The sequence below is a fragment of the Petaurus breviceps genome, unplaced genomic scaffold, assembly GCF_028583685.1.
Source record: "Petaurus breviceps papuanus isolate PSGF00001 unplaced genomic scaffold, PetGlider_PUasm1.0 185, whole genome shotgun sequence".
NCBI classification, from domain to species: Eukaryota; Metazoa; Chordata; class Mammalia; order Diprotodontia; family Petauridae; genus Petaurus; species Petaurus breviceps.
Window position 1 is genome coordinate 14002479 of NW_027185797.1, and position 26218 is coordinate 14028696.

The window sequence follows — 26218 nt, forward strand, 5'->3', positions numbered from 1 at the left end:
AGAGAGACAGAGAGAGAGAGACAGAGACAGACAGAGACAGAGACAGAGAGAGACAGAGAGAGAGACATGAGAGAGAGAGAGACAGAGAGACAGGGAGACAGAGACAGAGAGAGAGACAGACAGAGACAAAGACAGACACACACACACATCTGATAAAGGCCAAAATATTCCTAACAGCATTTGTGGAAGGAAGGAATGAAGGAGGCAAGGAAAAAAGGAAGGGAAAGGGAAGGAAGAAGGAAATAAAGGTAGGGAGAAAGAGAAGTAAGAAGAGAGGAAGAAAGGGAGGGAGGGGGGAATATAGAAATACTTATCAACAGAGAAATGGCTAAACAAGTTATGGTATCTGAATTAATGGAATCTTTTTCATGTGTAAGAAACAATTAATAGAAGTATTTCCAAGAAATGCAGGAATTTTTTTATGTAATGTTACAGTCCCTAAGCTTAGTCATGAAACCAATAAATACAAGGATTCAGTAATATAAAAGAATGTTAAAACTAAATCCAATATAACTGTAGTGAATCATCTTAAGCCCAGAGAAAAGATAATAAACTACTCTCTCTTTTTCCTTTGATATGTGGGGACCATAGGTGAAGAACACTGCATACATAAACAGTCTTAGAGGCTGTTGAGGAATTGATTATTTTTAATTTTTTTCTTTGTTATGCTGAGATCAGGGGAACTAGGGGACTATTTATCCAGAAACTATATCATAAAAATCAAAGGGCATTAAAAACAATATTTTTAATGGAAAGGGAATCAAAGGCTGCTATAATAAATGAAGAGGGGAAAAAGGAGAAGAGGGTATTTGCAGGAGATGAGGATTATTTTAAGCTAAGAAGTCCATTAGTCTTGATGCTTGTGAATCCAGCTTGAAGCTTCTAGCTAAAATTTGCTTCTTTTCCATTTAATGTCTTCATATTTTATTTCAAACTCTGTTGCCCATTATAGGCTACCCTGCTACTATGAGAAAAATAAAATTAATTCTGGATTCCAAAGGACTTGAATTCAAATCCTAGTTCCTGCCACAGAATATCTGTATAACTTTGATCAAGTCATTTTAGCCCCTGTGGGACTCAGTTTACCCATTTATAAAATAAGTGTTGTTAGGAGGTTACCTGTAAAGTCCCTTCTAAGTCTACTCTATGATCCTATGGGCCTTATCACTTCTTGCATCCCTTAATTCAAACCCAAGCACTCATTCGTCTAAGAACCATCTGTCAGGCTAAAACAGTCAGTATCAAACCTCAGAGGAAGCAGCTTCTTCTCTGACCACAGCTCAACCCCACCAAATTCCTTACCTTAGAAGAGTGATATGAACATGGAGAACCCCTCCTGGGGTGACTTCTAACAAAGCATCTGTGACACTTCACTGATCTAGCAATGAAGGTACCTGACTGGTGACCAACTTTCATTCCATCTTTTGAGACAAAAATAATTGACTAGCAGACAGTGCTAGAGAACTGTAGAATGACTATCTTGTTGGTTATTAAATGCTGAAGTCCACTTAGCCCCAATGATAGGTGAAGACAGGAGGACTAAAGAAAGGGAATTAAGAAGACAAGGGCAAACGGGTTTTGTTTCAAGGAAATAGGCCTATATAAATTATCTTGGAGGGTCAGATTAAACCATGGTGCAGATAAGCTGAAAAAACCCAGTGCATCCATCCTGAGACCTAAAGACAAAAGGCCTCTTTGCCACTACTTTCCAATGTAACGAGATCTAATCACACCACGGAAACGTCTTTCTGAGTAGCAGTATCTCCTTCCATGTGAGCAGAATCTCTTCACCTTGTGCCCAGTTGTATTAATTTGATTTCTATTTTGTACCAGTGGCTGAGCCTGCTCCCCAACTAGCTCCCTCTGAAATTATATATATGTATGTATATATATGTATATGTATGTATGTATAATATCAACAGATATAGACTATTTATATATACATATATGTATGCATATATGCATCTTTATATATGTATATGCATACGTGTATGTTCGTATACACACAAATTTTCAGCATACATGGTATTAGGGACTTTTTCTTTTTTTTCTTTGTCTTTGTATCATAGTATTTAGTAAAGAACTGGTACAGAGAAAGAACTATACCAGTTTATTCAAATGCTTGATAAATGAATCAATTAATAGAAAACTACAAGTTTTCATTTGGATTAGTTTACTGGTTAGCAAAAAAAATAATACACTGAAAGACAGAATAATCGACTCATTTCACACATTTGTAAAAATAACCCATATATGAAACTTATAGACTCTGTATACTGATAAACTGGCAAAAAAATTGAAATAGATACAGTGTTTGTAATATACCCTCTAGAACAATCATGTGGATAAAATTGCAAAACTTATGAGCCAGGTAAACCTTAATACTAGTCTTTAGCATTGTATTAATCCAAAGAAAATTTCTTTGAGGGAAAGCTACTTAGTCTTGTCTTTGTATCCCCAGTGTCTAACATAGTATCTGATCCATAGTGCTGATGTGATGCTGATATGTGCTTGATTAAATTGCATTTAAAATCCTATGGGAATCATTAATTTTTCATCATAAAGTTTCAGAATTAAAATTTTGCAGAAAAAGCAACAGAGCAACTGAGAAATAAAGTGGATTGCAAAGGTTATCAAAGTAGGAAGTATCAGAGCTTGGATGGAGAACTGATCCCTGAAGTAGAATTTAGAAATCAGCTGGTTTACACCCTTCATTTTATAAGTGAGGGAAAATGCCTTTAATAAAGGAAGAGGGTAGGAGAGAGGATGGTTTGTCTTGTCTGTCTTTGGGAAGTGTCATTTGGGAGGGTCATTTGGATGGATTCATGTCTGGTGTGTGTATGTGTGTGTGTGTGTGTGTGTGTGTGTGTAATAAGAGCTTATTCTCTCATATGAGATATTAGTACAATGTTTAATACACTGCTTGGTACATAGTAGTCATTTAAATCTTGTCCCCTTCTTTTCAATTAGTCTATGAGATAAATTCATGCTCATAGAATTCAGAGCTAGAAAGGCCCTTAGTCCAACCCCAGTAATTTATAGAAGATAGGCTAAGCATGGTACTTGGGGAAAAAGCTCTGAATTTTTGTATCAGAGGAACTCCCTCCAAATCCCAGCTCCTGACATGTATTACCTGTGCAAACTTGCACCTCTTATTTCGCCTCTCTGGGCCTCAGTTTCCTCATCATTAAAACGAGAAGGGTGGACAACATGACCTGTAAGGTCACTTTCTGGTCTAAATCTGTGCTGCTATCATCATAAGGTCTTGCACGATAAGTAAAAGAACCAGGATGGAAAACTGCCTTCTTCCCACTAGACCACACTGTCACAACACGCTTGCCAGTTTTTCCTAGTCTACATCTTTGTATGGCTTATTGAAGTTAACATATACTACTACAGGTACTACTACAGGACCTGTACGCAACGTTTCTCCATCCCGCCCCATTTCCCAGCAAGAATTCCTGTGTAAGAATAAAAACCTGACTGGAAGTGAAAAATAAAAGCATATTCAGATTTGTATTTGCTTGTTTAAATAACTGATCTGTCATCCAATGTAGAACCAGAAGGCAAACCGGCTGAGTGCAGGCATTATTTGTACTTACCATAAATGGGTGAAAATAAACAAGTGCCCCATTCTAGGCAAACATCCCAGAAAAATCAGTCATGCCATGAGTCTATCTGGACTATTTCTTTTATAGACTTTTCCCACCTGAGAAGACTATGTTCTAGTGGAAACTACTTGGCTGTGGGGCAGGGGCCAATATATGGCATTTAATCCTCACTTGAATAATTATTATCTGCTTGTCTGTGTACAAATCACACACATTATTTTTTAGGACTCAGTTTCTTCATCCATAAAATAAGGATTTTGAACTAGGTGACATTCAAGGTCACTGGCAAGTATGCATCCTAAATCAGCTCAAAAAGTATTTAAGCACCAACTAGTAGTAAACAGTGTGTTATGGTAGATAGAGCCCAAAGCTTGAAGTTAGGAATGCCTGGGTTCAAATCCTGATTCTAATTCTTACTAGCTGTGTGAACCAGTTTCTTAACCTGTCTGATATTTAGCTTCTTCACATATAAAATGAATGGGATCGACTAGATATCCTCTGATGGAGAAGGTAGAGTGGAGGGTGGATATTGGAGAGTAAATCCCTGACCCAAGGAAACCATCCAGGGAATTCACCTCATCATTTCTCACCCAGGCTACTTCATAGTCTCCAGAAACTCATCATTCCACAAGATAAAATCACCTAGGAAATGCATGTCTTCTCAGCTCCACTGGTCCCTGGGGCCTCTTCCATGATCTGATTGGAGAAGGTGGAAAGTCGACATTGGAGACCTCCACTTAGATCCACAATAACAAGGCAAACATCTAAGAAATTCACCTCATCATTTCTGACAAAATAAGGATTGAACATGTACACAGATAAATAAATGTCAAGCAAATAGAGGAAAACAGCATTAACTACTGAAGGGACTAGGAAAGGCCTTAGGTGACAGTTGAGTTGAGCCTTTAAGAAATCTAGGGATGTGGAGAGATTGAATTGAGGAGGGCATACATTGTATGTGTCAAACAGCCTTGCAAAAGCAGGAGGTAGGATATGGAAAATCATCTATGAAAAATATCCATCAAAGAGGCCAGTTGGGTTGAAAAATAGAGTGAGAAGAACAAATATAAAATAGTCGCTATCTTTCTACCCATTGAGGTCCTCAATCCTGTAGTTAACCTTGGTTCTTTGCACTCCCACACTCCATAATCAAGCCCCACCATTCAGTCATTTGCCAAGTTTTGATGATTTTACATCCACATATGTTCCAACCAACCACTTCTTTGCATTATCCCGCCATCACCCTAGTTCAGACCATCATCCCACTTCTATTACTACAGCAATAGTCTTCTATTTGGTCTCCTCGATTCCAGTCCCATCTCCCATCCATCCTCTATAGAACAGCCAACCTGAAATTTCTAAAACACAGATCTACTCCTGAATCTATGTGAAGACTTTCATGGTATAGCTCTGGCCTCTTTTTTCAGGCTGATCTTTTCTTCTCTTCACCTAGACACTTTCCTCAAACACACAGCTACATCTCTGGCCTTCATGACTTTGCATAGATTACTTATAACCCAGGCCTGAAATGTCCTTTCCCCACACACCCACTACTTCTGACATCCAAGTTCCTTCATGGATCATTAGATGTATCACTTCATACAGGATGCCCCTTCTTTATACTCTAAGGTATGATTACTCTCTCCCCTCTCCAATTAGTATGTATAGTATGTTATCCACTCACATGTTGCTTCCCTCCTTGAGAATATAAGTTCCTTGGTAGGTAGGGACAATTTTTCTTTTTGTCTCGGTAATAAACATTCTTGCATTGTATTGGAGAGCTTAAACTATAAAAATCTGAAACTGAACAAAGAAATATGGGACACAAACACGTTCAGAAACAAAAGATAACAGTCATGGAATAATTGCACCAAAAACAATCAAGGAATCACAAATTCAGTTGATCCCCAAATGACCCCCAACACATTTAATAGAAAGAATATGGTAAATATCAGTGAGTTAGAAGCATCGGATACCCGAAGTGGAAGCACTCCTAATTTTCGCCAGCCAGAATAATAGGACACTCAAGTCCATTTCCTTTTTTGGCTATTAAAAGAAACTGGTGCAACATTTATTACAAATTAAACCATACTCATTTGTAAAATGTGGAGACTAACATCACCTATTTTCCAAGGTTGCTGTAAGTTAGCAAATGAGATAATATTTGTAAGTGATTAATACAGTGCCTGGAACCTAATGAGCACTTTATAAATGTTAGTTATCGTTGCTATTGAAAAAAATTGCTGTGCCGAATTTGGTTATTATTTTGTGGGAATACTTCAATTCAACTAGAATTTATTAAGCACTTAAACTTTGCAAGGAATTATGCTAAATACTGGGAATTTGGGGGATTCTAAATACTAGGAATCGGAAGACAAAAATGAATTAGTTCCTCCCCTCAAGGAGCTTACATTTCATATACTGTGTTTTCCCTTTCTTCCTATTTTTAACAGTTAACACAGTGCCTGGAATATAATAGGTGTCTGGCATACAGTAAGTGCTAAATAAATGCTTATTTGACTGACTGATGTTGTCCCAGAAAATATATGTATAGATATGTACTGAATACATACAGAAGAAAAGCAATGTCGTTTTGATGATAAGAGGATATTGCTAACAATTGGAGGATCAGAAAGGACTCGTGTAGGAGATGGCGCTTGAACCTTGTTGGAAAGGAAACAGGAAGTCTGTGAGGCAGAGTTGGGGAGAGAATGCATTCTAGGCATGGGGCAAAGACACAAAGGAGAAAGGTTCGACTGTGTGAGTGGGGGGGTGGGGAATGGAAAACATACTCAAAGTTAAAGTGTATGAGAAAGCAAATTGTGGGAACGGCCTGGTCCAATAGGTGTGATCAAGATTTTGAAGGTTTTCGAATGTCAGAGGGAGAGCTTTGCATGACTTTTCATTAGAAATAAAGATCATCATATACAAATATCTCATTTAACCTATTTTGTTCTTCTCTACTAAAAGAAAAACAAAAGTTCTTGCCAAGAAATTCTCAAGGGTCCAGAAGACTGTGGTGAAGAAAGGAAATACATATTGGGCATGGGGATTTGTAACGAAAGAAAAAGGCAACCAAGAATACATTGGGGAGTCATTTAATTCAATTCAACAAATATTTGTTCAAATGCTTACAATATGCAGGGTGTTTTACTAAGGATAAAAAGACACACACAGATTCATCCCTTTTTTTCCCCCAGGAACTTGTCTCTTTTTCTTCTTCTTCTTTCTCCTACACTACCACAAATGTTACTACATAAACTACACACACCATTAGAATTATGCCCCTATCTCAAGGAAGAATTATAATACAGCAAAAAAAAAAAAAAACCACAACATGACAGCAAAACAATAGCTCAGAATCCCAGAATCAGACTCTCGACTTTGGTATATATACCAGAGGCCACCTAGTCCAGCAGAAAACTGAGTAAGAATCACCACTAAAGAACACTTGATAAATACATGTCACCTCTTTTTGATTTTTTTTTAAAGACTTCCATTAAATGAGTGTGCTGGAGTCCCATAGAACTGACTCAAGGGAGTCAATTGTTAATTTGTCAATGTGAAATTGTCATTTTTATTAAATTGACCCTGACTACCCATGAACAATTACTATTTCTCCATTTATTAAAATCTGATTTTATTTGTATTGATATTTTTTTAACTTTGTGTAGTTCCTGGGTTTGTTTTGACAGGTTTTCTTGGTCAAAGGGTATAGACAGTTTAATAACTCTTAGGGCATAATTCCAGATTTCTCTCCAAAATGCTTGGGTCAGTTCAGAGTTCCACCAACTATGAATTAGTGTCCCAATTTTTCCACATCCCCTCCAACATTTGTCACTTCCCCCTTCAATCATTTTAGCCAGTCTGATAAGTGTAAAATGATACTCAAGTATCTGTATCAAGAGAAAGAAATGACAAATAGAAGTATCTATAGAAAGTTTATATGTGTGTATGTATATATAAATATATATATGTGTGTGGGTGTACATAGGTATGTGTGTATATATTTGTGTCTAATATATGCATGTATATATGTGTACATACATGCACATACATAAGTGTGTCTAATGGTTACCAACTCTAGGGAGGGAAAAGGGAAGAAAAAAATGGAAAAAAACCCAGAAAGTAACAGGATAACATATGTTCAAGAGGATAGCAAATTGTATATAATAGATTTGCAGTTTAATGTGCAATCATTTTTTTCCCCCTATTATGTTATGTTACGGAAATTCTTGATTTATTTCTTAAGTTCAGAATAAATTTTTTTTAAAGAAATGTCAATGGGAGCATTAATAGCTCCGAAATCAGCAAAGGCTTACAAAACAGGGCTTGATTTATTGTTTTGTTGATTATCTAAACCAGGAGTGGGGAACCTGTGACCTTCTAGGTCCTCAAGTTGAGTCCTTTGACTAAACCCAAACTTCATAGAACAATTTCCCTTACTAAAAGGATTCGTTCTGTAAAACTTGGACTCAGACAAAAGGACCTAGGACCTGAAAGGTCACAAATGGCCTTGAGGCCACAGTTTCTGCACTATAGATTTAAGAAAGAAATGGAGTAAATGTTCATAATGCAGATTAAACTCAAAAGAGTGTTGTGGGTACATTCTTTTTTAAAGATCTGGTTATTAAACAACTATGAGCACACCTTTTCAGGCAACCCACTACCCCCTGAGTCTGGCTATTCCACTGCTGCCTAGTTCTAATTGGTAAGGAAGTTTTCCCAATATAGAGTTCATATTCAGTGCTTGTACACTTTTCCTCTTCCCTCCTAGTTCTAATTGGACCGAGCACAGTAAATCATGTCCCATTTCTGTATGTCAATCCTTTGAACATTTGAATACTGCTACTGTGGCCTACCTAAGTCTTCTCTGGGTTAAATGACCTGAATTCCCTCAACTGATCCTACTATGACCTAATCTGAACATACACTGACATCTTGATTATTTTATGTGGACAATCTTCAAATTACCAATATCCTTGCTAAAAGGAGGCACTCAGAATTGGACATACTACTATGTGGTGTGATCATTTCAGGATGATGCCCTCCATAATTCTTGAGATTAGGGCCCACTTAATATACCAGGATCTCTGTATAATGATTCCCCCCACCACAACCACCCCACAGGGCATAGCTAAGAATGTTTTTTTTTTTTCTGAAACATTTTATTCTGTTGTCCCATAGTCTGAAAAATATACATGAGATCAAAAAACATAAAGATAAGAACATGGGTAACATCCATCTCTGGTACTTAGGGAGAGTTTGGGATATTTAGGCTAATGTTATAAATATTATATAATGAAACATTTTCTCTCATCAAAATCATTTCTCAAGGACTGATCCCAGGCTTGAGTGTCCTAGAATTTTGAAATGTAAAAACTCTTAGAGACCATCTTGACTAATCCTCTCATTTGACAGACAGGGATACCAAGACAAGGGAAAGTAACTCCCTGAAATTGACACAACAACCAAATGTCTGAGTTGGGATTGGAACGTATCACTTCCAGGTTTCTTCCAATCAGAAATGAGATGCTGCCTCAACCGCGACTCCAACTTTGGGAAAAGAGGAAAGGCCTGCAATATTGCAACAAACCTCTAAATTCAACAATGCTAGGATGATTTACCAACATCAAAGTAAAATTCTGAGGATTTATTTGTGTTCCCTTCCAAGAGAAACATGAATTCCTAATATATAGTAAATTGCTAAAACATAATAAATTGTTTTATATGCTTACTTAGAGAAGCAATTCAATCTTCTTTTTGCTGTTGATTTTCCCCCCTGGAATTTCTCTTACTGTAATGGAGAATATTTTTTAATGTTATTAAAATGAAACATAAGAAATAAAAGGGGCTCCAACTAGCATTTTGGCTATGTACATTTTTTTGGTTGAACACCGGATAATATTTATGTCTTTATATTTCAATTTCTATTTTTGTTTTATTGTTAAATAACACAATGTATATAACCACATTTTGAGGAGAGAGAAGCAGATTTCCCTTAAAGCCTTCCCCAACAGATGTTTCTTCCCATTAAAAAACAAAACAAAACATAACCCACCAACTCATATGACCCCCTTAATACAAATCTAAAATCAAAGGCAACCTTGTTTTTCCAGTCACTAAATGCGTCTCAAGCCAGCAGCTTAAAGGAGAGGGCCTACCTATGGAATCACGTAACCTATTTCCTAGAAACAAATAGAAATGATACAAAAATAACAGTACTAAAAATATACAATTTTTTTCTTTTTGGAGGATGGAAGGCAGGGCAATTAGAGTTAAGTGACTTGCCCAAAGTCACACAGATATTAAGTGTTAAGTATCTGAGGCCAGATTTAAACTCAGCTCTTCCTGATTATAGGGCCAGTGCTCTATACACTGTGCCACCTAGCTGCCCCAAAATATGCATTTTCTATACTTGAAACCCTCAGTTGTAGTCCCTATCCTATGACAAAAACTTCAGAAGAAAAAAGAAAGAAAGAGAGACCATTTAAGTAGTATAATTAATGTTATAAAATAATAAAATATTCTTAGGCAAAGTTTGGAATATATTACTTTATCATTTGTGCAAGAGAATTAAAAATGTGAAAACTTAACCAGATTGAATTCCATATCTTTGTGAAATGTTCAAAGGGTTTGTTATCTTCTCAGGGACAATTGGGATGTTAGCTAAAATTTTGAAATATGTTGTGTCTTGGAAAAATAGGAATGATGAAATATCATTTAAAAATTCAATAATATTGTGGACTTCAGGGAATTCCAAACTGGTCAGTTTGTAGTAATAGGGGGGTGGGGAGGTGGGGAGAATCACTTTCAGAATTTAAATGGTCATATTTTTTTTTCATATAAAAGCATCAGGAAAACAGGAGTTAGGTGGCACCAGAGACAGTGGACTTACCTTGGTTGCAGATGACTCTAGTGACATTTTTATTATTCTTAATTATTTTGCTCAGGAGTGGGCAAACAAAGACAAGTGGAGAGATTTAAAATGTTAGAAAGAAACTTGCTAGAGAGGAATTTAGAAGGAGAGAGATATTGGTACCTAGAGTCAAGTTCCTGCTGATTGGAAGGTGGTACTGTTGTTTTCATTGTTCAGTCATGTCCAATTCTTCATGGCTTCATTTCAGATTCCCCATTTCCTTCTTCAGCTTGTTTTGCAGATGAGGAAATGCAGGCAAACAGAGGGTAAGTGATTTGCCTAGGGTCACAGAGCTAGTGTCTGAGGCCTGATGTACCACAAGTATTCCTGACTCCAGGCTCAGCATTCTATCCACTGCACCACCTAGCTGCCCTGATTGGAAGGTAGTAGGGATTAAACCAAAATTTCAAAGGAAGGGACAAAGAGAGGCTTCATATTGATTCTAGTGTAAGTCTCCATTCTTCCCAAAAGACACTAGTAATGCCCTAGTCAAGGATTTCAGCTGTATCACAAGTCAGAGGTGCTAAAGACAGGCCAGTAAATATCCCACACCAACCAGTGAAACATGATCTGGTGCATCCTGTAAGACAGACCAAGGTCCGTCTAACCAATGCTGGTACGTTGAGGATCCTCAAACCTTGCAGCAGTGGTGATGAGATGCTCTTTCTTGGGCATTCATACCGCCCCATGAATCAACTTTCTTGACTGATGTTTGGTGTATTTGTGGATATTTGTAATTACTTTGGTCACTGTCCCATTTCAAATACCCTTAGTGGAGGTCATTGTGTCCGCTATGTGAAGGATAAATGTGTTACTGAAAGTTTGTGCAAATCTTAGGAGTTTGGAACAACAGCAAAAACTAGAACATGGGGTAGTCTCCCTTAGGGAATGATAATGAGAGTTGAGGAGTGTAGCCAGAGTGTGACTTTAATATTTACTAACTCCATGCCAGAAAATTGAATCACTTCCATTTGATTTGTCTTAGGAAGATTCTGAAGATCACCTGGCAAGATAAGATACCAGACACTGAGGACATTTCTTAAGCTAAACTGCCAAGAATTCAAGCTTTATTGCAGAGAGAGCAACTCTGATTGGGCTGGTTATATTATTCAAATGCCAAATGTGCATTTGTCTAAAAGACTATTTTACAGAGAATTCACACAAGATAAGCACTCACACAGTTTCAGAAGAAGTAATACAAGGCCCCCCTCAAGGACTTTTTGAAGAACTTTGGAATCAATTTTTAGACATGGGAGACACTGGAAAAGGAATGCACAGCATTGTGTGCCTGTATCAAAGCAGGCACTGGGCTCATTGAACAAAGCAGAATCGTAGCAGCTCAAACAAAATGAGTGAGGAGCAAAATTAGAGACATCTCCATCCCAATTTTTTTTTTTTGCTTTTTGGAGGGAAATTGGGGTTAAGTGATTAGTCCAAGGTCACACAACTACTTTTTGTGTTAAGTCTCTGAGGCTGGATTTGAACTCACATCTTCCTGACTCCAGGGCCGGTGCTCTACTCACTGTGCCACCTAGCCTCCCCATCCCAAATGTGTATGAGGACTATTTGTGCCTGAACTGTGGCTAAGCCTTCCAAGGTTATATTGGCCTGATCAGTCTTAGTTGGAAATATTGTACATTGACTCTGACATCGTGATGTGTTTTTGGTCCTCTGAGAGTGTGAAGAACGACAATGAATGAATGTTAGTGTACGACTAAGGAGAAAGTAACTGAGATCAAGGACAGACATTCTTCATTACTCAAGCCATAACCTACCAATTGTTATTTACATATGCTTTAAAGGTCAGCTAGGTTGCGCAGATTTTTATATTTTCATATATATATAATTATAATATATATTTTATATATTATAGGGCCAGACTGAAAAGTACTGTCTGGCAGATTTTTATAATTCAGAGGACAACTGAGAGGGACAGGTTGCAAGACATAACAAATAAGGAACTGTCCAGAAGAACCCAGGTAAAAGACAACATCAGAAATGTAAAAAAAAAAACCAAAAACATTGTCTGGACACATGGCAAGGGTGTGGAATAATGATGGACAACCTGCAGGTTATAATGGAGCACACGATCTCTGAAGAAGGGAGTAAGGCCCATTAAATGTGCTAGCAAAAATTACAGGAGACTAGAGTGAGTGATTCAAAGGATACAAAGGCATGGATGGGTTTGGCTTCATGTCATCAAGGGAAGCATTCACATCATCCAGCACATCTCCTTGAGCAGCTGAGATCTCACTCAGTAATTCACTCACTAAATATGGAGTAAGTACCTGTCTTCTAACTGAGGACATCAGGGAAGCCTTTGAACGTGAGGCAACCTTGGAAATTAGATATTTGTAACTAGAGGTGAAGGACGATCCAGGTGGAAGGGATACACATGCCCTTCTCTTCAACTAAGGCAAACTCCCTGCGATCAGACTCTGCCTCACTCATCTCCCTGTTCCACGCACCTAACTGTACTTTCTAAAGGATCTTAACCCTTAGAACTGGAGGGTCACTAAGAGTTGCAGAATCCTAGAAACAGAATTTTTTGAGCATCCCCCCAGTCTAACACATACCCCCCAAAATAATCTGCTTTCCAAAATGCCTTCATGTCCACTCAATCAATGTTTGTCCTCATTACGAATTACGATTACCAGTTACTTCTGATATTTACATATTGGTTGTCCATCATGTTCAGTATTTACCCAAAAAAAATCCCCACGGAATTTGAAATGTTAATAGAAAGGAGAGTCATCGTTCCTTCTCTAGCCTTTTCTGATTCCAAATTATTTTTAGCCAGAGGCATAATTATCATCCCCTACAGATCCAGGATTTTTAGCATTTGTGGGCTTGGGGGCAGAAGGAGGAGATGAAACAAGATGCCTTAAAATAGCAAGAGAATTACTAGCTGTTCCTATGGCGAATGGAAGTCATGTTACTGAAGGAGCTAAAAACACAGGCAAGGGGAGGAAAAAGTCACTGAAGTATATACAAGGCTATCACAAAACATGCAAACAAGAAAATATTTCCTCTATTTTTACCTTATAACATGAAGGAATTGCCATCAAGGGAATAATTATATTTTGGGACCAAAATACAGATGGCCCTTCGTCATTCCATCTGTAAAAGGTACAGGATAAATATAGAGAGGCAAGAGCTATAAATGGGTACATTCTTAAGTCCCTCAGGCACATGACCTGGTAGGAGGGAGGGGAAAGGAGCTCTATAGCAACTTAGAGCTTTCTCTCTGAAATATGTCGCAACTAAGTACCTTCACTCCATTACTTAACACATATTTATATTTGTTTATATTATATATTACCTATTTATTTTTAATATATATTATAAATATATTTTTTTGATGCTCAACTCATTTCAATGAATTTTTGTATTTGTGATTCAAGAGGCCCAAAGAGGTCCTTTTCAAAAAATTGTGGTCTTATATACACCATAGTGTATGTAAGCGAGAAGATAGTATTTGCATCCTGACTGACATTTATTAGTTCTGTGATCAGTTATAAGTCACCTAACTGTCTATATCTTATTTATTCTTAAGGAAAACATAGCTCATAGGTTATGTGGAACAAAAAGCAAATATAGAATTTCAAGTCCTCTGTAATAATGATTTGGGCAGCTAGATGGCACAGTGGATAGAAGGCTGGACTTGGAATCAGGAAGACTCATCCTCCTGAGTTCTAATCTGGCCTTAGACACTTAATAGTTGTGTGACCCTGGGCAAGTGACTTCACCCTATTTGTTTCATTTGTAAAGTGAACTGGAAATGACAAACTATAACAAATGGGTTCACAAAGAGTCGGATACGATTGAAATGACTAAATAACAGCAACAATAATTAATAATTATAATAATTATCATTAGCTATGCCCTGCATAAGGTTCCCCAACTTTAATGTCAATGAAACATGGCCTCATTATTATGTCATAATCAATCCCCACTGAAGGGAAGGGGATATGCATCCACATGGGACCTACTATGCACCACGAACAATAACCCTGTGAGGTAGGTGCTATTACTATGGTAATTTTTATAATTGAGAAATGGAAACAAATAGGGGAAAATTTAATTTTTCAGGATCACATGGTTAATAAGTGTTTGAGAATTTAATTTTGCTTCAGTTCATACACATTTATGAAGCCCCTACCATGTGACAGCCACTATACCAAGAGCCGGGGATACAAAAAGAGACAAGGGAAAAAGCTCCCTCTAGGAGCTCACAGTCTACAGACTGACCTCAGGTCTTCTGACTCCAGGCTGAGCATCCCCGCTGTGCCACCCGCTGTCCCTGTTGGACCGAAGAGTCCAATGCTACTATTTCATCATTCATTATCTATAAAACACTTTTAGAAAGGTTTCTATGGAACCAACTGTGTCCTCAGATACAATTTCATCCTAGACTGTGTTTTCATGGAACGAATCAATAGCATTAGTTGGGCAGTGAGTATATTTAGTTATTATTTGTGGGGAGGTGGGAGAAAGGAAGTGTTATTTCCCTGGAATACAGGACTCTGTGAGTAAACGTCCTCTAATAAGTAGACAGGTACCTGCTATTATTACATGGTTACAAGGTTTGCAAAGTCCTGCCCCCGACTCTTTTTAAAAGAATATGGAGGGGAAGTGGGATGGAAAGAAAGTGAATGCTTGTTAATGGAATTGAATTTAAAACAAAGTTAAAAAGAAAAATTTCCTGGGCATAGTGAAAGGCCAAGTGTCTTGCTTAACTTTGTAGGACCCCACACCAAAAAGAATACATTGAGGCAGGTGTCTCTTTGTCAGAGGTTAGTTCCATGTCCCAAGTACCATGTTATAAAGCATGATTAGTTAAATAACAAAGTTACTCAGGGACTTGGCTTTTCTCTCCCCACCTCTAAGAGACTTCAAGAAATCTGTCTAGAATTTACCAGCCCATCCTGGCAGTTTCCTCACTGGGAATTCCCTATTCAACTCATCAACAACCCCTTATCAAGGGACTACTATGAGCTAGGTGGTTCAACGGATAGAGTACTGAGCCTGGAGTCAGGAAAACCAGAGTTTAAATCTGGCCTCATACACTTTATAGCTATGTGACTCTGGGCAAATCATTTAACCTCTGTTTGCCTTCTGCATGGTAAACCACTCTAGTATCACTTATCAAGAAAACCCCATAGATAGAATTGGTGTGCTATTGTCTGTGGGGTCACAAAGAGTCCAACATGACTGGACAAAAACAACTTACCAGAAACACTTTATGCACTGGGGACACAAAGCTGCCCTCTAGGGGCTTATTCTATATTTTTTGAGAGAGTGGAGAACAGTAAGTTTGCAATGTGAATAATTATTTACATAATTAATACAATAAAATGTATTTGTACCAATTAAATCATAGGCCAATATTTTTTTTTCTATTTCTTAACGGAGGATGGCAGTACTCATCCTTCTTGCATAAAAGATATAATATTATAAAATGGAATATAATACAATACAGTGTAATTGCAATACAAAACAATATAATAAAATATAATATATACACACATAAATATATACGTGTGTATGTGTATATATACACACATATGTGTGCATTTCCTCCATCTTTGTAGATAAGAACTCCTCTAGACATTAGTTTTTTGTGATGCTGGGAAAAGAACTAAATTACTTAGGAAGAAATAAAAAATTCTACTGAGGCAGAAAAATTGGTTTTCAAACAGCCAAAATGTAAGGGCCCATCACTTGGTCTTACACTGAAAGCTTTTGCCACACTGGGGAAAGGTGTTCGAGGGTGGGGCCTTTGTGAACACAGAGTCACTCCCGTACCCAAATGAATAAATAGACTATGCTTTCAATGGTAGGATAAATGGATTCATTTTGAAAAAAACATGAACTTGTGCAAGTGTGCTTTAGCCTCTCTTTCATGAGGAAGGGGGAAGGGGCCTTATTGAGGGCGGTATCCTTTTGCAGTCTGGAATACTGTTTGATACCTTGCCACACGTAGGATAAACTCTGATTTGAACAGAAGAATTCATGCATCTCTAGAGGAGCAAATGTGCACGTGAATGGATTTGGGAACAGCTTCTCCCATCTTCTGGAAGCTGTGCAGCCAGAACCTAGCCTGCTTCCAACTCCAATGTTGTGCCGTCTCAGGCATGGGAAGAGTTGAAGAGAGGTATGGCCTCTCCAAAGGGGAATGGACTTAACATTAGCAGGCATAGATTTCAGTCCTGTCTCTGCCACTACTATTTGTGTGGCCCTGGGCAAATCCAATTAAATTTGCTTATCTTGTTCCCTCATCTATAAAGTGCAGACAAGAACAAGGTTCTGTAAGCATAAAGTAAGATGAAGTAGATTGAGGTCATTAGAATTATAAAGAGATATGAAGTAGTGATTCATTTCTAGGTAGGGAAGGTAGTGTGGGGAGCCATGACTTGTTGAGAGAGGAACTTTCCCTGAGGCTGGATATGTGCACAAGCTTCTTTTTATAGGACATATGCTATGGTCCCTAGCTTATGGGCCCTGATTATTCTCCATTGGGCTCTCAGTAACCAGTCATCTTTGGTGAAATCCCGAAGTCACTGGGGCTCAATCAGAAGACATCAACCAAGTAAAACAGTATGTCCCCCAACAAGAGGCCATGACAAATATGTGAGTAATGGGGTTGCTCTTACTATATATATAAAACATCATGCTTCACATACATTATTTCACTGGGGTCTCACAATAGCTGTGATGGAAGAGAAAAAAGAGTCACTATAATTACCTTTTCTAGACAGAAGTAAAGTCATTTGATAATAGGTCGCTACTGCATTGTTAAATGGACACTCACATATAACTTGTATTTCTTGTCTTCCTCTATACCAATTCATGTGTAATCAAAAGACAGAGTTCATTTTGTCTTAGACACTCAAGGTAAACAATTTTGAGCCAAAAATATATCAGCAAACTAGAACATCTACCTCCCTTCCCCCCAAATACAGCAAACTGCCCCCAAAGCTAATGACTTGCTAGTTTTAACCAGTATGACTGTTTCCTAAATAATAATAATTATTATAACAATAATAATTGCGGGCGTTTAAATAATTTTCTGTGATTACACAGCTGATAAGTGTCAAAGATGGAATGTGAACATAACTCTAGACCCAGAATTCTATCCACTCTATGCCACACTGCCTATTGATAGAAACATGAGCTGAAAGGAATCATTCAGTGACTTATCACCCTTACTTCATCCTTTACAATTTCATCGATAATGACTTTAACATTTTCCCTCCACATATAATAGATCAAATTCTGAATTCAAAATATCATGAGATCAGAGAAAAACATTGTCGAAGGAAAATTTGAAGTTATGAAGTTTCAACAGCTCCATTGTACAGATGAGGAAAATAAAGCCCAGGCAGGTTAAATCCAAGATAATGCAATTAGTATGTATCACAGGTGACTATTGGCTTTACTTAAACCTGTTTCAATATTTAATCATAAGATCCTCTGAGGAAGCCACCTTTAAAAAAAAAGAGAGGCTGAACATATTCTGTGTTAATGAAAGTGTGAACATTTTTAGGCCTCACTTAGTTCTCCTAAAATAAATATGAGAGAAACAAAGTAAGATTTTATTATTTAGTTCCAAGTTTCCTTGTTTTCATAATGGTAACTTCTATCATGTTCCCCCTGAGAAATTAGTAATTAAAGCTAATCCTTATGTACTACTCTAAAATTTGCAAAGCATTTTGCATAAATTATCTCATTTGCTATTCACCCAGTGAGACAAGCATTACTATGATCTTCACTTAGCAAAATAGGAAACTGAGTCTCAGAGAAGTGAAATGATTTACCCAGGTTAAGGCAGTATATAAATATCTGAGGCAGGATTTTTTGTTCTTCCTGTCACCAAATCTAGTCCTTTATCTACTTTAGAGAAACAATTGAATTACTTGTTCAAGTATGTAGGAAGCTAGGTCAGTTGCCTAACACCATTTGCCTCAGTTTTCTCATGCATAAAAATGAGCTAAAGAAGGAAATGCAAACCACTCCAGTATCTTTGCCAAGAAAACCACAAATGGAGTCCTGAAGAGTTGGATAAAACTGAAAAGATGACTCAACAACAAGTATTTAGGTGAAGCAAAGAACTTTTTTCCTATAAAATATTTCCTTCTCCCAAATAAATGTGCCAAGGATAAAAGAGTTCTAAAAGTATTGATCAATTGGTAAATATATAAGGCTGACAGAAATGTGTATAATAATGCAACAGGGGAAAATCCCAACGATGTGATGAGTGAGCTCAGGTTTCAGGGCTGAACTGCTCCATTTAAGTAGTAATTAAACAATTCCCCCCATCCTGAGCCTTAGGAAGGCTGTTCTGGCTGAGAACTTGACTGTACTGACAAATAAAGCTATTCTTCAAACTAATGAGTAAACAAAATCTGTTGAAAACCATTCGTTTGGATTTCATACATTGTTCTTCCACATGCTTTATTTTCCAAATGGAAAATGTGTTCCTTAGTTAAAAAGAGAACAGTTAATCATATTAATAGAGCATAAGAGGTGAATTTATTATTTTTTAATGGAGATAATTGAGGAGGAGCAATGTCATAGTCTCACTGAGATGCTGAATGGCATAAAATTTTGACCTTAATGTAGGATTCATGAAATACAGAGAGATAGATACATACCTATATATGATATGCATATAAATACAAATATATATACATACACACCCATATAGTCACACAAATGTGTAATAAACTAATTGGTTGCCTTTATAATACTATATATTTTATTAATTCAAATATAGTGCACTGTAAAAGGACCTGATCACAAAAGACTTCTGTAACAGATCTGTAATTGTGTACCAGATCTGTAACAGATCTGTGATCTGTACCAGATTTGTGATTCTGTACCAGATCACAAAAGACTTCTGTGACACAGACAAAGTTAAGATCCTTTGGTGTAAGGGAGGGCATGTTGGGCTTCCAGGGAGGAGGAAGTGACCTCAGATTCCACCAGCTGTAAGACCTTGGCCAAATGATTGAATGATTTGGCTTCTCTGGGCTTCAGGCTCCTCCATAAGATTTATCTATTAAGTCACAGATAAGTTGCAATCTGTGTGGGTGGAGGGAATTCCCATCACAAGAGTTCCCAAGGAGAGGATATACATCCAGATTTCTGGGTGTGGTACCTAATAAATACTCAGCTCACAGATACTTCCTACTATTAGTTACATTTAGGAATAATATTTTTTAAATTTATTTATTTTTAGTTTACAACATTCAGTTCCACAAGTTTTTGAGTTCCAAATTTTCCCCCTCCCTTATCATCCCCCTCCCCCACCAAAAGGCAGCATGCAATCCGATATAGGTTCTGCATAAACTTTCACATTAAACAGTAGTCAAGATGTTAAGAAGAATTATAACCGGGGGCGGGGGGGGGGCTAGGGGGAGCAGTGAGCAAAGCGCCGGCCCAGGAGTCAGGAGGACCCAAGTTTGGTTCTGGCCTCAGACACTTAATACCCACACAAAAAAATAAAAAAACTAGCCATGTAACCTTGGGCAAGTTACTTAAACCCAATTGCCCTCCAAAAGGCAAAAAAAAAAAAAAAGAATTATAACCAATGGAATGAACAATGAGAAAGAAGAAACAAAACTAAACACAAAAGAGAGAGAGCAAGTATTTGGCTTCAATCTGCATTGAGACTGCATCGTTCTTTCCTCTGGATGTGGATAGCCTTTTCCATCATGAGTCTTTTGGAGTTGTCTTCTAACCTTGCATTGCTGAGAGGAGCCCAGTCTATCAAAGCAGTCATCACAGATATGATGTGTTTGTAATTGTGTACAATGTTCTCCTGGTTCTGGTCCCTTCACTCAGTCAGCATCAGTTTATACAAATCTCTCCAGGTTATGAAATCTGTCTGTGTCTCATTTCTCATTTAGCACAATAGTAAGGAATAATATTTTTAAAAAATGATATCCTGTATTGGCTCAACAAAGATCTTCTGTCTAACTGATCTCTGTGGTTCTGTAGCATCTGTGAAGTGATGTAGAAGAAAATCAGTCATAAACTGGTTCCCAGCATCTCTCAGGTAGGCTGCCCCTCGAACGACTCAGACACTCTCACACTTCTCCCGTGCCAGAAATCATTCTAACTTTGTGGTTTATCCAGAATTCATGCAGAGGCCTCTGATGGCCCTGACTCACATACATGCCATGAGAAGGCATCAGTGCAAGACCTTAGAAGAGACTGTATATAGTTCATCAAGTGATATACACTGGGTGAGTGAAAGAAAAAATATGTGTCATTTTATAGTCATGAAACATTTGGCCACTTTCCATAGGAAAGGTTGTCTAGGCCATTCCTCAGCCTAGGTACAGGATGCAAAAGGATGATTGTGCTAACACTGGGCTTGGCCACCACCTGATAGACTAGGGCTTACTCCAAAACTTTATTCTTTGGTTTAGCCATGTAGAACTCCATGACAGCTGCATGCCACCAGGATCTGTTGGCCAGAAATACTTTCCCATCTGTCTCACAAAATGTTTCATGGCTTTGTAGGAAACAGTTGACTGCCTTGCTGGAAGGGCCTTTCTCATGCAATCGTAAAAGGCTTGATCTCCTACTGTGTGCAAGACCCTGTGCCAGGCACTGACATGGAGGCCGCAAAGAGGAGTGAGACCTGGACCCTCCCCTCACAGAACTGAGGTCTAGAGTTGGAGGAAATCAGAGCCAATGTGGCACAATAGAAAGGATGCTGAATTTGGACCCAGGGGACTCAAAGAGTTTCAGGGCAGCTATTTACTCTAATTAAGTGACAATTAGATGATTCCTCAAGTCATTTAGCCTCTCTTGACCTCAGGTGCCTTATCTCTAAAATGAGGAGGGGGATTTAGGTCAGATAGTCTCTGACACCTTCCGATGCTAAATATATGTTCCAGTAATAAGAAATACAACTGCTTTCTCAGCCTTAACATAACAGTAGTCAAACAATAAATATTTAGTAGGTGCACCGTATACTGCAGTCACTGTGGTAAGCACTGGAGATACAAAAAGAGGCAAAAGATAATACATGACCTCGAGGAGATCACAATCTAAAAGACACTAGACATAGAAATATGCACAAACAAACTGTATACAGGATAAATAGGAAATAATTAACAGAGGGAAGAAGCTAACATTCAGGGGGTTGGGGTTCCTGTAGAAGGAGGGATTTTATTTGGTATTTGAAGGTCAGTAGTCAGAGATAAGGAGGGAGAACATAACAGGCACTGGGAACAACCAAAGTAATTGTACAGAGCCAAGAGATGGACTCTTGTATGTGGAACAAAAAGAAGGTCAGGTCATTGATACAAAGTGTATGTGGAAGGGTGTAAAGTGTAAGAAGATTGGAAAGTTAGGATGGGGTAGGTGATAAAAAACCTTGAAATCCAAATGGAGACATTTTTATTTGATCCTGGAGACGATAGTAGGCCACTGGAGTTTATTGATTGGAATAGGGGCAGGTAGGGTATGTGACATGATTGGACCTGTGCTTTAGGAAAATCATTTAGTGGTTAAATGGAAGGTGTATTAGACAGGGGAGAGACTTGAGGAAGGCAGACCCACCAGCAGGTTAGTAAAACTGTGTAGGCATGAGGCGATGAGAGCCTGAACAAGAGCAGTATCAGGGTCAGAGGAGAAAAGAGGGCACATTCAGGAGATTTTGAAAAGCAAGGGTGAGCCTTGACTGTGAGAATGGGAGGATGGTGTTGCCTTCAGCAGTAATTGGGAATGTCAAAGGAAGGAGGGTGTAGGAGGAAAGATCATGAGTTCAGTTTTGAATACAAGTTTAAGGTGACTATGGGACTTCCAGGCAGAATGAGCTATTAGTGGACAAGCAATTGGCAAAAGATAAGATGTGATCAGAGCCAACAAAAGCAGTGTCGAACATTTATTTAATAGCTATTATGTTTAAGGAAGTAGGGAAGGTATTTGGGGCATAACAACAAAACATGAAGTAATCATGACCCTCTCTTTCTACTGGGAAGATGAGGTGTCATCTTGATATCTAGAAAGAATCTTGTACAAACTTCCCTCCTATGTCTATCCTAATGTTGCTGGTGCACAGTGGATGGAATTCAAAATAAAAATAGTAATAATGATAATCAAAACTTTCCAAAAGTTTTAGCTTAATAACAATTGATTAAGTGATTATCAGGCGTAAAATGATTCTCTACTATCTGCTAAACACTATTAAATATTAGGAGACATTCTTAAAGAGGGTAGATATTGGTCTCTGCCTTCAAAGACTACCTAATATCCTCTGGGAGATAAATACAGAACACATGAAACCATAGTAAATAGAACAAGTACTTACTAACGTGCTGAAGTCATGCGGTGAATTAGAAATTCTGAAGGAATCCATCAGAAAGGAATTATTTGAGCCTGTGTAAGAGGAAAGTCAAGGAGAGGATAAGAACCATACTTGGCTTTACTCTGAAGGCAAATGGTGGGACAAAGAAAGACTCTAGAACTACTCAGTTCCTATTTTGCTTGTCTTTTCTCTATCAAGATGAATGATCTTCAAGCACTCTATTTTGCAGAATAGGCAAATAAAGAATTTAATGGTAGTCAATTGCTACTACAATTATTTAAAAGAAAAAAAAACTGTTGAGAGACAGAATGATGGAATGGATGCAGTGCTGGGCTTGGAATCAGAAAGACCTGGGTAAAATCCCACTTAGTCAGCTATGTGACTGATCAATGAGAGAGCTGCACTTGACTCCTGAGGACCCTTCCAACTCTAAAGCTGTGATTCTATGAATCAGTAAAATCTGGGTGAATCTACTGGGATTCATGAGGAGTCGGTGACATTCTGTCATCCCATGCAACAAAGATTAGATGCTACATTTATTATAGGTAGTCAAGACAGATTTGCTACCCCTATCTTTGATTTAGGGTAGATAGGTGGAGCAGAGGATAGGGCACTGGATTTGGAGTAGGACAACAAATCTTCGTGAGTTCAAATCTGGCCCCAGACACTTCCTAGCTGTGTGACCCTGGGCAAGTCACTTAACCCTGTTGGTCCCAATTCCTCATCTGTAAAATGAGCTGGAGGAGGAAATGCCAAACCACTCTAGTACCTCTGCCAAGAGAAGCACAAATGGCATGAAGAAGAATCTGACGCAACTGAAAAATGACTGAACAATGTTGTTGTTCTACCAAGAAGGTAATTGGTGTTCACTGTTTAAATTCTATCATCTTCTTGTATCTAATACACTTTACAAATACAAAGCTCCCTCACTTCATAATCAGCAGAGAAAGTAGCATTATTAAGGATCGAAGAGATTTACATTATAACTAAGAGAAGTTAACCTCCCAGCTGGATTTCTGGGAGAAAAAAAAAAAAACTACACTTCCTGCAATGGGAAATAGAGTGTTTTAAAAGTACAAATACTTCAATCAAAGCAGATTACAAAATCTACTATGTTCCTCCCATAGTTGAAAGATCCAAATAAAGCAAGCTTAAAAAATCAAAGTACAATAAAGGTCTCTGATCCAAAGCATCTTCAATCACAGTCTCTTATCCTGCTCTGTCATCTAATTTCACCATGCTCCACTCCAGTGCTTTTGACCTTCGGCAAACAATAATGCCAATGACTTTTACAGTTATTTGCCCCATTGTGTCACTGTAATTGAGTTCACCTACAGACTTATTTGACATTGTATTAATAATTGTTTATTCCTAGATGTTTTTATAGCCATAATAATAAGTCTTTGTTATACCTAACCAGAAAGTTAAAAAGATAATTCATCTGATTAATAACAAAGCATTATAAATATATTTAATTTCCTGATATTCTTGTGACCTAATATTTATTTATTTTATTGTATTTATGTTAAAAAATATAAATTGCATATACATATAAGATATGAATACATATATGATTTATCTCAAGGCTCAAATTCAGAAAAAAATTACTCAAAGCCATCATGAATATGCATTTTAAACATTTTCATTAATAACATGTTCTTATATAGCATACATTTTCCATTATGTGCCTCTCTATACCACACCCAGAAAATCCTTTCTTATAACAAGGGACTTTTAAAATAATAAGAAGAAAAATCAGAAAAAATAAACAATTAATGTGTTGACCAAAGATGGCATTAAATATATTCCACACTTTTGGCTGATGTCCTCAGAATAGAAAAAGAACTAGGTGACTTTGTTTTCCCTCTTTTGGACTCAGTTCACTAATTATAAATTCACAATGCTTTCTTTCATTTATCTTGTGATTGCTATTCTTTCCATTTATATTGTACTGTTGCATATGCTGTTTTTCTCATTCTACTTCAATTTACATCAGTTCATATTAGGCTTTCTTTGCTTCTCTGCATTTATCACATTTGTCATTTCTTATAGCGCAGTAATGTTCCATGATATTCCTATATTACCCTTCCCTCAATTGACAGACATTTATTTTTCTCAGTTTTTTACTATCACAAGAAATAAATATAATATTCATGTGACTTAAAATTATTTAGGTTTCCACAAAAACCTTTTATTGTTTAGTCATGTTTGATTCTTTGTGATCCCATTTGGGATTTGAGTTAAGTGACTTGCCCAGAGTCACATAGCCAGTAAGTGACTGGAGTTGGATTTGAACTCAGGAATATAAGTCTTTCTGACTCCAGGTCTGGCACTCTATCCACTGTGTCACCTAACTGCCCTACATAATGTAATGGTAATGGGAATTCGAAGATCTTCCCTGCCCCTTGTATTGGCAAGCTAACAGGCTTAGCATTTAGTTTCAAGATCATAAGTGTGTCAAGTATTAAGACCCAGAACTTGTGAATTCCACAGTGAGAAGGACTTGTTGACATAACAGGAAGGGGCGGAATAGGGAGGAGCTAATACTGTATGAAAGGAAAAACCCAAGCTGAGAGAGGCCAGAACTTCTGAGAGTGAGTATCATGGAGGCAGAGCAGCTACTGCTGGAGAGAGAGAAAGAGAACTACCGAGAACAAGAATTGCTCAGAGAGAGACAACTGCCAGGATCCTGAGAACTACTGAGAACTGCTATGAATGGAGAACAGAACTTGTGGTGCCAGACCTTCTCCTGAGAATTTCTTCTGAGAACTGGATTGAGAACTTCTGAGAAATGAGAAGAGAGTAGAACTTGGAGGAAGCATGACTGTAGTGCTGGTACTCTGTCTGTCTGTTTTGATGTTACTTTGTCAGATTCATCTGCTGATAGAGTACTTTGCTGTTGTTACAGAAGACCTGGGACCTTGCTGGTGATGCAGAAGCCCTGAAAGAGGATTTTTTTGTTGTATGTTCACAGAAATCCTGGAGAAGTTTCTTGCTGACAGAGGTCCTGGGACTATACTAATAATTTGTGCTGATTCCTCAGACCTTGTGGTTGGGTCTATGTTGATTTCACAGGCAGAAAGTGAATTGATAAGGATGTCAGCAATGTATATAAATGTTATTGTGGCTTTGTCAAGCTTTGTCTTTCCAGGAACAGAAACTGTGAAGGACTTGAGGTGGACTAGACACTGTGAGCTTCAGTGTGGAACAGGAACTGAACAAGGAGCTGGACAACAAGGAGCTGGCAGGACCTGGGACCATGGAAAATGAACCATGGAAGCAGAGAGCCAGCTTCAAGTTAAGCTGAAAAGATCTCTCCTTTGTATTTAATGTAAACGGAGAAGATAATGATTTAGTAGG

The 26218-nt window shown here is 37.8% G+C and overlaps 2 long non-coding RNA genes across 2 annotated transcripts in view; one reads left to right on the forward strand and one right to left on the reverse strand.

Annotated features, from left to right (window-relative positions):
* The window catches only part of LOC138161681 (uncharacterized), a 22748-nt gene extending 11763 nt beyond the window's left edge, over window positions 1–10985 (forward strand). The window contains exon 3 of the long non-coding RNA XR_011168427.1: window positions 9033–10985. This is a non-coding gene — a long non-coding RNA (uncharacterized lncRNA). The remainder of the gene's footprint in view (window positions 1–9032) is intronic.
* Window positions 1–26218, reverse strand: part of LOC138161682 (uncharacterized) — a 166816-nt gene that overhangs the window by 133862 nt on the left and 6736 nt on the right. The gene's annotated exons all lie outside the window — the stretch shown is intronic.